A 15,181-nucleotide genomic window follows, 5' to 3' on the forward strand; every position below is an offset into this window, starting at 1 on the left:
AGCTTCTAGAACTGTGAGTGATAAATTTCTGTTACTTAAAAGATACCTAGTCTGTGATACAGTTATAGCAACTCAAACAGACTAAGACACCATCTGTGGTGTATTTTTATTTTCTAAATGATACCTTTGAAGAACATAAGTCTTAATTTTAAAGTCAAATTTATCATGTTTTCTTTTATGACCAGAGCTTTTTGCATTCTAATAAATCTTTGCCAATCCCAGGGCTGAAAAGAGTTCTTCTGGTGTTATCCTCCAAAAGTTTATAGTTTTAGTTCTTAATTTAGGTCTATGATCCATTTTAAGCTGATTTTTCTATATGATGTGAAGGAAATTAATTTATTTACCATATGTACACCCAGTTTTACCAGCACCATTTGTTAAAAGCACAACACTTTCCCCACTAAAATATCTTAGCAACTTTATTGAAAATCAATTGACAATATATGTGTGGATCTATTTTTGAGCTAATTAATCTGTTCCATTGATCTATATGTCTGTCCTTACATAAATGCCACATTGTCTTGCTACTTTAGTTGCAGGGTAAGTCTCGAAATCAGGTAGTCTAAGTCCTATACCTTTGTTATTCCTTTTCAAAATTATTTTAGCTGTGCATTCCCATATAATTTTCAGGATCAGCTTGTCAGTCCTTATAAAACACCTGCAGGTGTTTTGATTGGAACTGCATTGAATCTAAACCAAACTGGATAGCATTGACGCTTTAAAAGAAACCAAATACTTGATTTCACAAACCTCCTCGTGTACTTAGATATTCTTAAATTTTCTACAAAGTATTTTATGGTTTGGAGTGTACTGGTCTTACACATATTTTGATAAATTTACCTCCAAATGTTTATCTTATTATGTTACTGTAAAGGCAAATTTTAATTTCACTTCAAATCTTCCAATGTTGATATATAGAATTATAATTGATTTTTTCTTAGTTTGATCTTTTACTCTGTAACACTGCTAAATTTATTATTTCTATAAATAAGGATACTTCTTCAATTCCAAACTGTATGCTTTTATTTTTTTTCTTGTCTCATGGCACTAGTTAGAACCTAAAAAAAGATACTGAACAGAAGTGAAAGCAGACATCCTTGCTTTCTGATGTCATGGGGGAAATGCTCAATCTTTTACCATCAGGTATGATGTCAGCTGTAGATTTATTACAAATGTATTTCACAGGTAGAGGAAATATTCTTCTACCCATACTTTGATGAAATTCTTTTGTGCTTAGTATCATTAACAGGTATTAGATCTTGTCAAATAGTTTTTCTGCATCTACTGAGAAAAACCTTAACAGTTTTCCCCTTTTATTCTGTTAATATGGTGCACTACACTGATTGATTTTCAAATGACAAACCAAACTTGCATCCTGGTGTAACCCCTCCTTTTTCACAATGGATTAACCATTTTATATATTGCCCAGTTTGATTTGCTAATATTTCATTAAGAGATTTTTGTCCATAATGCGTGAATTTTTTTCTGATTCTTATAATAGGACAATGCTAGGCTTATAAAAGAAAAGTGCTCCCCTGAGAATATATTTGTAAATGACGCAACTGACAAGGGGTTAACATCCAAAATACATAAAGAACTCATATGCCTCAACACCCAAAAAGTAAATAATCTGATTAAAAAATGGGTGGAGGATATGAAGAGACAGTTCTCCAAAGAAGAAATTCAGATGGCTGACAGACACATGAAAAGATGCTCCACATCACTAATCATCAGGGAAATGCAAATTAAAACCACAATGATATATCACCTCACATCAGTAAAGATGACCAGCATCGATAAGACTAAGAACAATAAATGCTGGTGAGGATGTGGAGAAAGGGGAACCCTCCTACACTGCTGGTGGGAATGTAAATTAGTTCAACCATTGTGGAAAGTAGTATGGAGGTTCCTCAAAAAACTAAAAATAGAAATACCATATGACCCGGGAATCCCACTTCTTGCAATTTACCCAAAGAATACAAGTTCTCAGATTCAAAAAGACACATGCACCCCTATGTTTATTGCAGCACTATTTACAATAGCCAAGAAATGGAAGCAACCTAAGTGTCCATCAGTAGATGAATGGATAAGGAAGATGTGGTACATATACACAATGGAATATTATTCAGCCATAAGAAAGAAATAAATCCTACCATTTGCAACAACATGGATGGAGCTAGAAGGTATTGTGCTCAGTGAAATAAGCCAGGTGGAGAAAGACAAGTACCAAATGATGTCCCTCATTTGTGGAGTATAACAACAAAGCAAAACTGAAGGAACAAAACAGCAGCAGACTCACAAACGTGGAGAAGGAACTGGCGGTAACCAAAGGGGAGGTGTGTGGGAGGGTGGATGTGGAGGGAGGGAGAAGGGGAATGAGAGGTATTATGTTTAGTACACATGGTGCGAGGGGTCATAGGGAAAACAGTGTAGCACACAGAAGGCAAATAGTGAATCTGTGGCATCTTACTACACTGACTGTGACTGCAATGGGGTATGGGTAGGGACTTGGTAATATGAGTAAATGTAGTAACCCCATTGTTTTTTCATGTGAAACCTTCATAAGAGTGTATATCAATAATACCTTAATAAAAAATAAATAATAAAAAAAATAAAAGTGCCCTTTCCTCCTCTATTCCCTGAAACAGTTTGTGTAGGATGGGTAGTATTTCTTCCTTAAATATAGAGAATCCAACAATGAAACGTTCTGGTCCTGGAATTTCTTTAATGAGGTTTAAATTTATATTACTTAATAAATACAGATATATTCATATTTTATATTCATTTTTGAGCCTTTTTGCTAATCTGTATCGTTCAAGTAATTTTTTCCATTAAAAATTTTATAATTTACTGACAAAATGTTTTGCAATATTTCCTTAATATAATTTGATGTCAGGAGGTTCTACAGTGATATCTCTTCTTTTAGTCTTCATACTGATAATTTGTGTCTTTTCTTTCTCTCTTTTGATCAGTCTAACTAGAGTTTTATTAATTTTACTGTTTTTTTCAACAACAAATGGTATTTGGCATTATGGATAATTTATATTATTTCTCTGTTTTCTATTTAATTGATTTCTGGTTTTATATTTATTATTTCCTTTATTCTATGTGCTTTTTGTTCAATCCACTCCTTTTTTAGCTTCTTGAAAGGAAAATTTAGATAATTGATTTTTAATATTTCCTTTCTTCTAAAGCTATACATTTCCCATTAACTCTCTTTTACCTGGATTCCAAAATGTTTATTTGTTGTATTAATTATTCAATGCAAAATATTTTCCACCTCTGCTTTAAAATTCCTGTTTGACTCATTGGTTACTTATAATTATTTTAATTACTTAATTTTCAAGTACATGGAGGTTTTTCAATTATCCTTTTATTATTGATTTCTAATTTTACTGAATCAAGAGTGAATACGTTATATAATTTTGAGCCTTACAAATGTATTAAGACTCACTTAATGGACCAATATATGATTTGACTTGGTAAATATTTTATGTATACTTTAAAAGAATATATATTCTGCCATTGTTAGCTCTGATATTCTATTAATGTCATTTAGGTCAAATTGGTTAATAGTGTTTTCAAGTTTTTTCTCTTTATCATTTTCTGTATAGGTTTTCTGAGGGAGAAGTATTGAAATCTCTAACTGAATAGTGGATTTCTCTTTTTCATTTCTGTCATATTTTTCTTCATGAATTTTGAAGCTCTGTCATTTGACATTTTTAGCTCAAGTCTTCCAAAAAGCAAATATTGACACAGGAATAGAAATAAAAGGCATTTATTGGTGAAAATGCCTATGAAGAATAAAGGGGAGAAGGCATGAAAAGGCAGAGAGAGACTTCAAACCATGGGGCAGATCTGACAACTCTCATAGAGAGAGGGGAGGAAGGGGATTGGGTAGAAAAATCTTAGACAGCTGAGTAGTACCAAGAAGAGTTCAACCAGACAGATAAGCAAATCTTCAATATCTCCCATTGGGGGAATGGGCTTACCTTAAATCCTCTGCCATGTTCAGTCATTGGCTTAGAGAAGCCCTAAGAAACATAGTCTCAGTGCAGGCAGAGAGGTGGGTCCAGAGGGCAGCAGCTGGGGCTTTGAGTCAATATTATGGGGTATTTTTTTCTGGCCTTCTCTCTTGCCTGTTAAGTCCAGCATCTCTGTCATTTCTAAATTTGTTTCTGTTGATTAATTTTTTTCTTGTGTATATAGGTTATACTGATTCTTTGCACTTCTAGTAATTTCTGATTAGATACAAGTATTGTGAAAATCACATTGGTGAATGCCTGGATTTTGTTATTATCCTTTAAAGAGTATTAATATTGGTTTTGACATTTCTTGTAGATCAGTTTGATCTTTTCGTGGTTTGTTTTATGGTTTTGTTGGTGAATACCTAGAATGGCCTTTACCCTAGGACTGCTTTGACTCTTCTGGGGGCTCTACAGAATGAGTATTCAATAAAGACTCATTACTCTGACTCATTCAGTCATCTCCCAGGAATTCAAAAGTCTCCCAACCCCATGTGGAGTCTGGGAATTGTTTGGTTTAGAGTTTATTGATAGTTGCTCTTAGCCCAATTTCATGACACACATAAATCACTATTCACCAAAGACTAAGGAAAGCCCCATGCAATCTTGAGCTCTTTCTTTGTGTAACTTCCTCTTCTATGGTTCTCTTCTCTGAAAATTTCAGTTGTTTAATTCTCTTTGAAATTCAATCAACTCAGTATGACCACATTGATCTGCTTGGATTTCCCCTCTCTGCACAATTTAGAAAATTACTCCAGGCAAAAAGGAATATAGGTCTCACTTCATTTTTCTCTTTTCTATCTCGTCATAATCTTACATTATTTACCAATGCCTGTAAACAGTTTTTTGATCCATTTTCCACAGCCCTAATTGTTTGTCATAGGACAGTGAGTTTGGTGCCCAAAACTCTGTCATGACCTAAGAAAGAAATCCCACTGAAGGATTTTTATTGAGAGTGACATGACATATGTAATTGTTCTTTCCCTTCAAGAATTTACACACAAGTGGCAGGAACAGATATTGACACAGTTAATACAAGTAAGATTAGAATAAATGCACAGTAGATGCATAAACAGTACATTTTGGAAGCTGTTAAACCATGCGTGTACTATCTTGTTCCTTAATTGCCTCTGTGTGAAAGGATTATCAGTCAAGCCAGACTGTAGGCTTCTCAGTCCTCCTCCCCTTCAGTCTTTAAAATCAGTGCCACATACATCCCGAGGAACTCAATAAGGACATGCAATTAGATGGATTGTGCTCAGCTCAAGAGGCCAGCAGTACAATCCAGTGCTGTGAAAGGATTCTAATTTCTCCTTGACACTTAAGTGGATTGTCACCACCTTGGAACAGCATCAGCATCAGAAATAAGAGAATGGAGATTATAACAGAAGCCCTTCAAGGCCCTGATGAGAAAGCCTCCTCGTGAGTCACCTTCTGTTAAGTGGACAGTGAGTGCAACCATCACAGAGTGAACAATTAAGTTCTCATCTGTTACATTCTGAATTAGAATACTGTGAAGTAGCTGTTTTATTACCTTTTAATTATGCATATAACCACACACATCCTACTTTAATACACAGCACTAAAATGTGCTGATGGAAATGAAAACATTTCACTTGAAAGCATTCCATCAGGCATGGCAAAACACTACCCTCTATCACCTGACAAAACAACTATCCTCTTTCAGTCTCAATAATTCCTTATATCTTGAAGAGATTTATTCAAAGTCCCATTCCATCCATTGTCCCATTTCTTTTTTTATCATCTCTGTAAGCTACCTGGGCCAGAAATGGTTACATACACCTGATTTCATTTGAGGAACCCCAAGTTCAGCAACTTTAAAGGTAAATTTAACTTGAATTAAAGCTCATAACTATATAGAGTAGAAACCATGGATATTACTTTTCCTTAGAGATGAAAGTAATAGGTACTCAATATGGACTGACTGACTGATTGGTAACTGATTAATTCAGTGCGAATGGTAAATTGTATGCAGATCTAGGGCCAAAATATTTGTTATCTCAGTTTAAACTTCAAAAATTAACCGAAACTGTTTAATTTCATCCCACAACAGAAACATATACACCAAGCCTTGGTTATACATGGGTGTATGAATAAGCAAAGATGACATTGTTTTCTGTGAATGGTGTCTTAATGTTCCTCCCTCTGTCATCTCCATTACATAGAGACCAAAATGGAAATAGGATTGAAGGAGATTGACATGGAGAGAAAAGGAAGAGAAAGTGCATAGTTACTTACTTTTCTTTTACTCTTGACCTACTTCACATTTGTTTAAGGATAAAGTTCAAAAGGGAGACAGAGCAAGTCAGAAACTCTTTTTTGCACCCTAAACAGACAATGGGGCTATGCTTGGAAGAAACAGGTCTGTAGAGCTCTTCCATGCCCAGGTGGTTATGTGGAAATTTCATCCATTCAGTTTGTTGTAGTCAGACCACATGAAGCCTTTAGTAGGATCTTAGCTTCCAGAACTTCTGTTCAAAGTAGTGGTCCCAGCTTCCACATCAGTCCATGGAGCTTCCCCCAGTCATTCCTCTAAACCTTAAATCCTCAGTTCTGATGGAAGATTCTAGTTAAGTATTAAAGAAAATTTATCTCTGGTCATTATTTTGTTCCTAGCTTATTCCTCACAATTCCAACTAATGCTCTTCTCTGCTTGTGGTAGACATATTGAAGTAATAGCTCTGTTTCTTCACTCCTTTCAAAAAGAGGCAGAACCGATTGTCCATCCCTTGAATCTGAGGTGACCTTGTAATTTGCTTAAGCCAATAGAATTCAGAGGAAATGATGCGGTGCCATTCCAAGCCTATGCCCCAGGAAGGCTTGCATGTTACCTCTTGCTTGTTATTGAATCCCTCTCTCCCCAATGAAAGCATGCCAGATCTAGCCTGCTAGAGGGGCATTATACTAGGGACATTAATCTAGATGTTAAAGAGGACTGAAACACCCCAGTCACCCCAAGTGAGGCCACCCTAGAATTCAATCCTAAAGAATGTACAGCTGACCTCAGACTTATGAGCAAGCTCATCCATGATCAGCAAAAGTACCCATATAACCCACTGATTCATGAACGATGTTAAGTGATTATTGTTTTAAGCCATTGAGTTTTAGAGTTACTTGTTATACATGCCCTTAATTTTTTGATAGTATCATATTTATTTAAAGGTTCATATATGGTTATGGGAATATGTATAGATAAAGAAATATAGTTGTACATTTTAGATATATAGCTATCTCTCACATCCCATATAAGTAATTTCATAGGTTATATTCACAAACAGAATTTATATTTGTTTATAACAGCTGCAAAAAAAGTACCCTGGTTAAAGATGGAACTACTGCAAAGCATTGGGTAAAACAATGGGGTACCTGATGAATTGAGAATTATCCACAAAATGCTTTCTTCCAGTTTCCTGAGTATGTCCTGTGGACATTCACTCATTCAGTAGAGGTTTCAGAAGCACATACCATGTGCTCACCCATGAGTGTGGCACCACACAGAATCTGTTCTGAATTCTGCTGAGTCCAAAATCTGTACCTTTACCAAAAGCAGAGGGGAGTTCAGGGATGCTGAGCTACCCAGGCTTCTGAACATTCTTGAGAACGTTAAGGCAGGAGACAAGGAGGAAGCTCCCCTTCTGTCATATGTTGCTAATCAGTTTGCACTTCTTTAGTTGAGTCATCTCAGCAAATATAGAAGTCTGTAAAATAAATATAAAATATTATAAAACCAGAAGCCACTAGTATTAAAGTATTAAATAGCAATAAGCCAGCAAGCAGAGGCTTTAGATCACAAAAGGGACTTATATTACCTTGATACCTTACCTAACAAGGAAGCTAACAGAAAGTGCTTAAAATACTTTTCTGAAAAGTTAGTCTTTCCCTGCTCTGCTGAGTAGCTAAAACTCACAGTACTGGCTCCACTTCCAGAATAGATTGAGGCAGTTTGAGAGGGAGTGTGCTTCCCTGCAAGTCCATTAACAGTAATGAGTGTTACCATTGCCAAGTGATGGGGAAATTTTCCCTCAAGACCCAGGATCTGATGAACATCATAATTCTGAGGCAAGGAATAAATATTAATCATTTCTTCTAGTTAAAAACATGAAGGGTCTATGTAATAACTAATACAGTGTTTAATGCTTTTTTGCTTACAGGCTAGAGGCTCTTTCTAGTTGGGAAAACAACTAGTGAAGTACTTAATTCAAAAGAATTTAAGAATATCCCTTGAGTCAAAAAAATTTCTCTAAAAAGCTACATTGGCTCCTCCATCTCTGAAAGTTTAGTTTCGAAGGGAAGCATCCCTACCACAACCATCCTAAAGAGATCAGTGTTACCTTTGAGCCATTCAAAACAAGAATGTAAGAATCATAGCTTTTAATCAGTCTTAGCAAAGAGAATCTTGAAAGACAGAACTACAGAATGTACCTGACTAGCCATCACCCAAACTTCCCACCCCAAGCAAAGAGCACATTCTATGATTCACTCAATACAAATGTGGGGCTTTTGGAGGAAATAGACATTCTGGATGTAGCACACTGGATTGGAAAATGACTATAATGACCCTTGTGAGTTAATCCACCTGAGTATAAGGCATTAGGCATGGCACAGAATTGGATTTCTACATGCCAGACTTTAGAAACATTATCTGATTTAATATTCTCAGCAATCCTATGAGGTGGTTCTAAATTTATCCCTATTTTAATATAATGAGAAATGGAAACTCAGAGTGTTAATGGGCTTGTCCAAGGCCACACAGTAAGGAATAAGCCAAGCTAGTATTCACATATCATTTCATGACAGCAGAGTCCTGACCATTTGCTGAACTGCTTTATCCATGTCACCTGATGTCTAGCTTTTTAGGTCTGACCCTATTCACACTTCCCTATGCATACATTTATCTTCCACATGCATGGAGATCTTGCTACCTCTGTTTGAACAAACACTATTTTCTCTATGGGATTTTCCTCATGCAGGTCTCTCCATCCTTCATCCCAACACTGTCTGTTGGACATCTTCCCCACTTCCCATTACCCTGTTTTATTACATCCGTACCATGAAAACACTTCTAGTCTTCTGCCTGCTATTGGTTCCTACAGTAATTGGTATGTTCCACCTTATGATCAAGCAAAGTATGATATCACTGTTGAGTATACAGAGTTTTGATACCCGGTTTACCTTAATAGATCATCAAGTCTTGAGGCCAGGATCTACATTTGATTTTATTATGATCTCTTCAATATAGTGTCATGTACAACTACACAGTAAATGCTCAAGAAATGTCTTTTGAATAGAAAGAAAATATGTATGTTTTAGCCCCACACGTATTTACCTTGAACCTCATCTGACTTATTCACTGTGGTGTTGTCAGAGCCCAGCACAGTTCTTTGTATATAATGGATGCTTGTCAAATGTTTGTAGGTTGAATGAATGAATGAGTCTAATTATCCTGAAAGAATATGAAAAAGGTACAGCAACCCTGATCTCGGTCCAGCCTTGGCCCTGACTCTTATTATTTTTGAAACACTAACCTCTCAAAGTCTCTCATTCTCTATCTGTTAAATGATAATAATAGTGTTATCAAATGGACAAGACGGCGGTGCTCACAAAGTAGTGCATATGCTCCCCTCCTTTGCAGTTTGTGTGGGTCATGATTGTTTCTAGTCGATAGTTTGTGAGGGGAATTAAAACATGCCAATTCTGGTCTGATACTGATAAGAGGATATATGTGTTCTTTATACTTGTTTCCATCTACACAGATAGATGACCAAAGAACTTAAGGGATGGAGAATCGCAGGAGGAAACTATTCAGATCACTTTACCACTGTTGGAGTATAATGGCCAAGGGAATCACAACAGATACAAGTAAGGAATAAATCTTAACCTTTGTTAACCACTGATTTTAGAGTTAATTTATTATTGCTGTTTCACCTGTCCTATTCTGAATAATATAATCAATCTTCTGGAGTTATGAGGATTGAGGTAGATAATAAATATCAACACTTTAGTTCATTATCTGTACAAGCAAGTACTCAATGCATTATAGTTTTATTACTCATTGTTATTAATATGATTACTATTATTATTATTATTAACATTATTATTACTACCAATTACTGTGGGAACCACTATTACCTGGATATCTGTCTCTCTCTGTCTTTCTCATCATACACCCACATATATACACATGAGGATAAACAGGGTTGTAGGGTATTGATGCCATTTCTGATGCATGAGGCTATACTTTTGTCAGAGTAAACTCACAAAAGTCAGGAACTAGAACACAGCTGGGTTCTGTGCAGGAAACCTCTAAACAACATCTCTCTGGAGCCAGCCGGGACCACTGCTCACAGTTCTTCTGGTTGCTTCTTCACAAAATCAGAGTTGGTTTCCTGGTAGATATAGTGGACTTTCAAGAGTTTTATGCTCTAGCTGTGTTCACAGCAGCCTCAGAAAAATAAGCAAATTTAAAAAAAACATAAAATTTAACAAGGAAGAGGAAATAGTTTAGCAAGAGGAAGAAAAGCAGTAAGCTATTGCTTCATTAGAGAGCCATGTGTAGCCTCCTCAAAGGCAGTAGCTTTTACAAATGATTTCTTGGAAGAGCTATTTTTGCCTTTGAAGTGTTTCCTCTAAAAGAAGCAAAGTATTTATCTTGTTAGCTCAGGAGAGGTGATAGCAAAAGGGCCAGGTCACTCACAAGAGGTTTTCTGAGCTTGTATTTATTTATATGGCTCATGCTTGGAAAGCCAGCTTTGGAAGCTACTTCAGTGATAAATAATCTGCACATATGCTCCCATCTCCAAACACTGTATTTTTCATTACATCAGGGTATCATATTTTATTAATGAAGGGCAGCACTTTCGAGTCTGAGAATTTTATTATGGAAAAAAAAAAAGAAAAGCTTTGCTTTGGCATATTTCTGAGATACTAGATCTTTTGTGGAAAATACTTGGATACATAAACCAGGGCCTAGGAAGATATTGGAATGCAATCCATGAATAAATGGTTTCCTTTATTTTTGCTTTCTGGCCCTTTGGCCTGGATCTCTATGGAATTGACTACGGATGATGTCAGTCTGGACAGGATAAAGGGCCAGCTGAAAGGGGTGGTGTGAGAAAATATGATGGCAGTGATCATTAAGAAATCTGGTTAGATGGAGTATAAGTTTGGGTTTTTCCAGCTAGAAATGAGCCTGACCCTCTTGGGTGGTGAACTCCTTCTTGAAGACATCTTTGTATCCCCTATATCTAGCACACAGTTGACCTAGAACAGGGTTGGTGCTGAGCACTAGAATCAATGGGTATTCCTGAAAAGTTGTCCATAAATCAGACTGTCATGAAGGTAATCATATTCCCCACAGGAAAAATGCTGTTTTTGGAAGATCATCCCAATTAAGGGCTCAACATCCAATAAATCAGAGCTATGACCAAACTATCCTAAACACAAATATGCAATAGCTGGAAGCTGCTCTGGTCACCTGAAACAATACTGTTGTGTCCAAGTCCCATAAAATGGGCATTAGCTCTGTTGCATATCTTGATTCTGCAAAAGGACCTGTGTTTGATAGCATACACATACAGTTATGCTGTACCATGAATGCAGCTGACATACCAGCCCCAGTGTGAACCCATGTTGTTGTCCTCTGGTAGAGCAGAAAGTTCTGTGGGGGAAATTTAGATGGCTGACCTATTCTAGAATTCTTTGCAAGGAAGGTTGTTTAAAATTTATACCTATTCACACCACCTGAATCCCAGCCCTCATCATTCCTTGCTGAACAATTGTACTATTTCCCTGATGGTTCTTGCACTTCACATCAGCTTCCCTTCAAACCACTTCCATGTGGCAGTTGCAGTGATCTTCAAAGAATGCTAATCTAATCTTACTCATGGCCAGCTTAAAATGCTTCTTGTTTCTGTTAACAGACTTGCTGAACTCTTCACCCACGTCTTTGAGGTCCATAGTACTATGAGGCCTGCCCATCTCCTTCCTCATCTGGCAGCACTGTCTTCCTCACGGTCCAGGTTTTAAACAAATGTGTTTTTCTGTTATTCCATTCTTCACACACACATCTGCCACTCTTTCCTCACTCTCTTATTTCTGCCTAAAACTGTCCTCCTTTTTTCCCTGCCAATTCCTATTCACCTATTTCTAGCCAAATAAGAGGGCTTTCCTGATCCCCAGAACAAGTCAGTTTGCTTTATCACTTACACACTCAGCACCCTTCAGAGCAAATGGCATTGCTGGGATCAAATAATAAATTTTAAATTTACTTATTTAATTCTGTCTTTACTTAGTTACCATAAGTCTCATGACTGTCTTTCTGCTTCAACACCATATGCTCAGAAACCAGAACAGAGCCTGTCCCAAAACAGGTACTAACAAATACATGTGCAATAAACTCACTGAAATTCGATGAAAAAGAAAGTCTTCACTCAAGGCAAGCTGGATCTGCATTGGGAAAACTTTTCACCTAGAAGTCCTTAAGGAGTAAATAATTGCCACTCCTATTGCCAGATTGAGTCGGGATGGCTCCTGAGCCAATTGCAGTGGTTCATAAAAGGCCTATTCCAAGATTCTTAAAGCCCATGCTCAAATTAAGCCCTCTCTACTATCAGACCCTTAAATAAAAGGAAAGGTGTATGTATTTGATGCATGGAATTAAAGCAAAAAAAAAAGGAATTTGCACCCTTCACCCAATCCTTGCCTTCCACCACCACTGCCTTGGCTCCAGGGTTGAAGACTTCTACTTGGGGCTTGTTTTACCTTGGGATATATGTGGCCTACAGTGGATGAAATGGTAATGATGACTTAGGACTATGGCTTTGATCCTCGGGTCCACATAATTTGTCTCCCATGAAAAGCCAGAGGATAAATCTTGAGTCTGTCTTGGGATGTGTTTCCAAGTGGGAGAGAATTTAAGTGTCATGAGTGAGGGACTGTTTGTCTTAATCACCAATGTGTCTTCAGAACTTAGAATAGTGCCTTTAAGGTGCTACAAACTAAAAAATATGATTGACTAAATGAAAGAAAATAACACTAACTTCAGTAGCTCAAGACTGTGTTCAGAACTCACCATTTTTAGTAACTTCTCCTGCCTACATGTACAGATATACACTCCTGTATTAGTCTTAGTGTATCCCTGACTGGATTTCTTCTAATGTTGATTAGCAAAAAGGGTGTTGAGCCCATTGACTCAGCCACTTTATCATTCTTAAGAAGATAAGATTAAGAATACAACCAATACTATTGTAATATCTTGGTTTGGTAACAGAGGGTAACTACACTTATGGTGGTCAGCATCCAGTAATACATATAATTATAGAATCACTTTGTTGTACATCTGAAAGCAATATAACTGTATGTCAACTTTATTTCACTAAAAAAAGGAATGAACATTCTTTGGGTTGGGCTGCACTGAACTTAGCCAAGTTATCTTTGACTTATGACTCATTTTGAACCCCAAAATCCTTACTATCTGAATGCTAACAATGTCAGTGCTATTTACATTTTTATTTCCAAGGGGAGAATAATATCTGCAAAGGACACTCCTCATCTTCTTCTCAATCCTTGGATTTAAATTATCACAAACATAATTTTTAAGAAATGTCCCTTACAGTGATAAAGAACAGCATCAGGAGCTTGTATTATTCTGATTCATAACCTAACCAGATCCTTTTCTTGGCAATTAAAGATAAAGATAAATTTTAAATGATGTTGTGGGTAAAATTGTAATATTTCCAGAATATCTCACCTGGCTTTAGTACATCTGCATATCAACAGGTGTTCAAGGGTGGAGAGAGGTATGGCTTTTGTGGGATTAATGGGTTTAACATGTAAATCAAGTAATATAGGGAACAGATGTACAAATACGTATGACCTGATTGTTTCTTCTACAATTCCTGATGCATGATCAATAACAGAATGAGTAAAGACAAAACAGTTCCTGCAACTCATGACCACCCTCACATGGTTTTGGTGTCTTTGAGGAGCATCACGCCCTAGGGCTGGACTCAAGGTCAGATAATGATTGTGTGTTGGTCATGTGTTGAAACCCCTACTCAGAATTCTTTGGATGTTTGGGTTCATTTGCTCAATAAATATGAGGAATGCCTTTTTGGCATTATTCTTGCACTGTTGTGCCTTGAGTCCTCTGGCTGGCCCTTTCAGATCTTTGGGACAGAGGCAGGGAGGGGTCCGACAGCTTCAGTGTAATTGCCTCATTCCCCAGTGGGTAATTACCTGGGCAACAGAGGTCTTATTGTACCTGAGAGGTGAAGGGGGCATCGGAAGTTTTGCTTCTGCTGCAGCAGGAAAGAGAGAAGGGCCTGGACTATAGTTTGTAAGCAATAAATGGGTTTTAAACTTTATTTCTCCCTTTGACTGATTTCAGTTTTTAGAGGCATTTTGCCCTTGGATTTCCTCTCCCTGGACTTACATTTGGTGCAGTTAGCAGGATTCCTCTGAACCCAAAATCTGTTATAATGGGTACGACCTTTGGGAGGGCTGCCCCTAGAAATGATGGGAAGAAGTGGTGCTCGCACCAAGGGAAGTGTGTCTACAGTCGTGTGGTCATGGAAGCGCTGACCCAGCCCATTTCCCAAGCCTAAGGCTACTGCTTCTGCCACTGCTGCTGCTGCTGCTGCCGACCGGAGCCTGGTCACAACTGTGGAAAGGAGCAGAGGTCCAGTACATCTTGCTAGAGAAGCAACTGGCTGCTATGTACCCCAGAGCCCATTTGCCAGAAAAGCTACGACCAAGGTAATAACCACCTATCCCATCATGGGATAACTGAGAGACTGGACCCAAAGGCCATGGAGTGGTGTGGCACAGACATCTACTGTATATCATGTGACTGGCCATTTGCCTTTGGCATCCCCAGGGAATGATGAAGCAGATGCATTGCCCCAGGTGCGCTGGCTAGAAGGAAAGCCTGCCACTAATGTGGCCCAATGGCTACATCAGCGTTTGTCGCACACAGGGACAAAGACAATATGGGCTTGTTGCCCATTGGTGGCAAGCCATTGACCTTTGAAGAGGTCATCCGAGCCTGGAAGAAGTGCCCTGCACATTGTGCAGATCAGCAAATCAACAAGAGGGACCTAAAGCATCTCTTTGCAGCCTATGGCCCGTCGCCGGTG

The 15,181-nt window shown here is 37.6% G+C and overlaps 1 long non-coding RNA gene across 4 annotated transcripts in view; it reads left to right on the plus strand.

Moving 5' to 3' along the window:
* Nucleotides 1-14,211, plus strand: part of LOC118929147 (uncharacterized) — a 383,285-nt gene extending 369,074 nt beyond the window's left edge. For 2 of the 4 annotated variants that reach the window (XR_008994064.1, XR_008994063.1), the window contains exons 2-3: nt 9,800-9,905; nt 12,387-14,211. This is a non-coding gene — a long non-coding RNA (uncharacterized LOC118929147). Of the gene's footprint in view, nt 1-2,489; nt 3,528-3,654; nt 5,448-9,799; nt 9,906-12,386 lie in introns of those variants that run through there. The other 2 variants (XR_005031490.2, XR_008994062.1) reach the window with 2 other exon arrangements.
* The last annotated feature ends 970 nt before the right edge of the window (nt 14,212-15,181 follow it).

This window comes from Manis pentadactyla, chromosome 15, assembly GCF_030020395.1.
Source record: "Manis pentadactyla isolate mManPen7 chromosome 15, mManPen7.hap1, whole genome shotgun sequence".
Lineage (NCBI taxonomy): Eukaryota > Metazoa > Chordata > Mammalia > Pholidota > Manidae > Manis > Manis pentadactyla.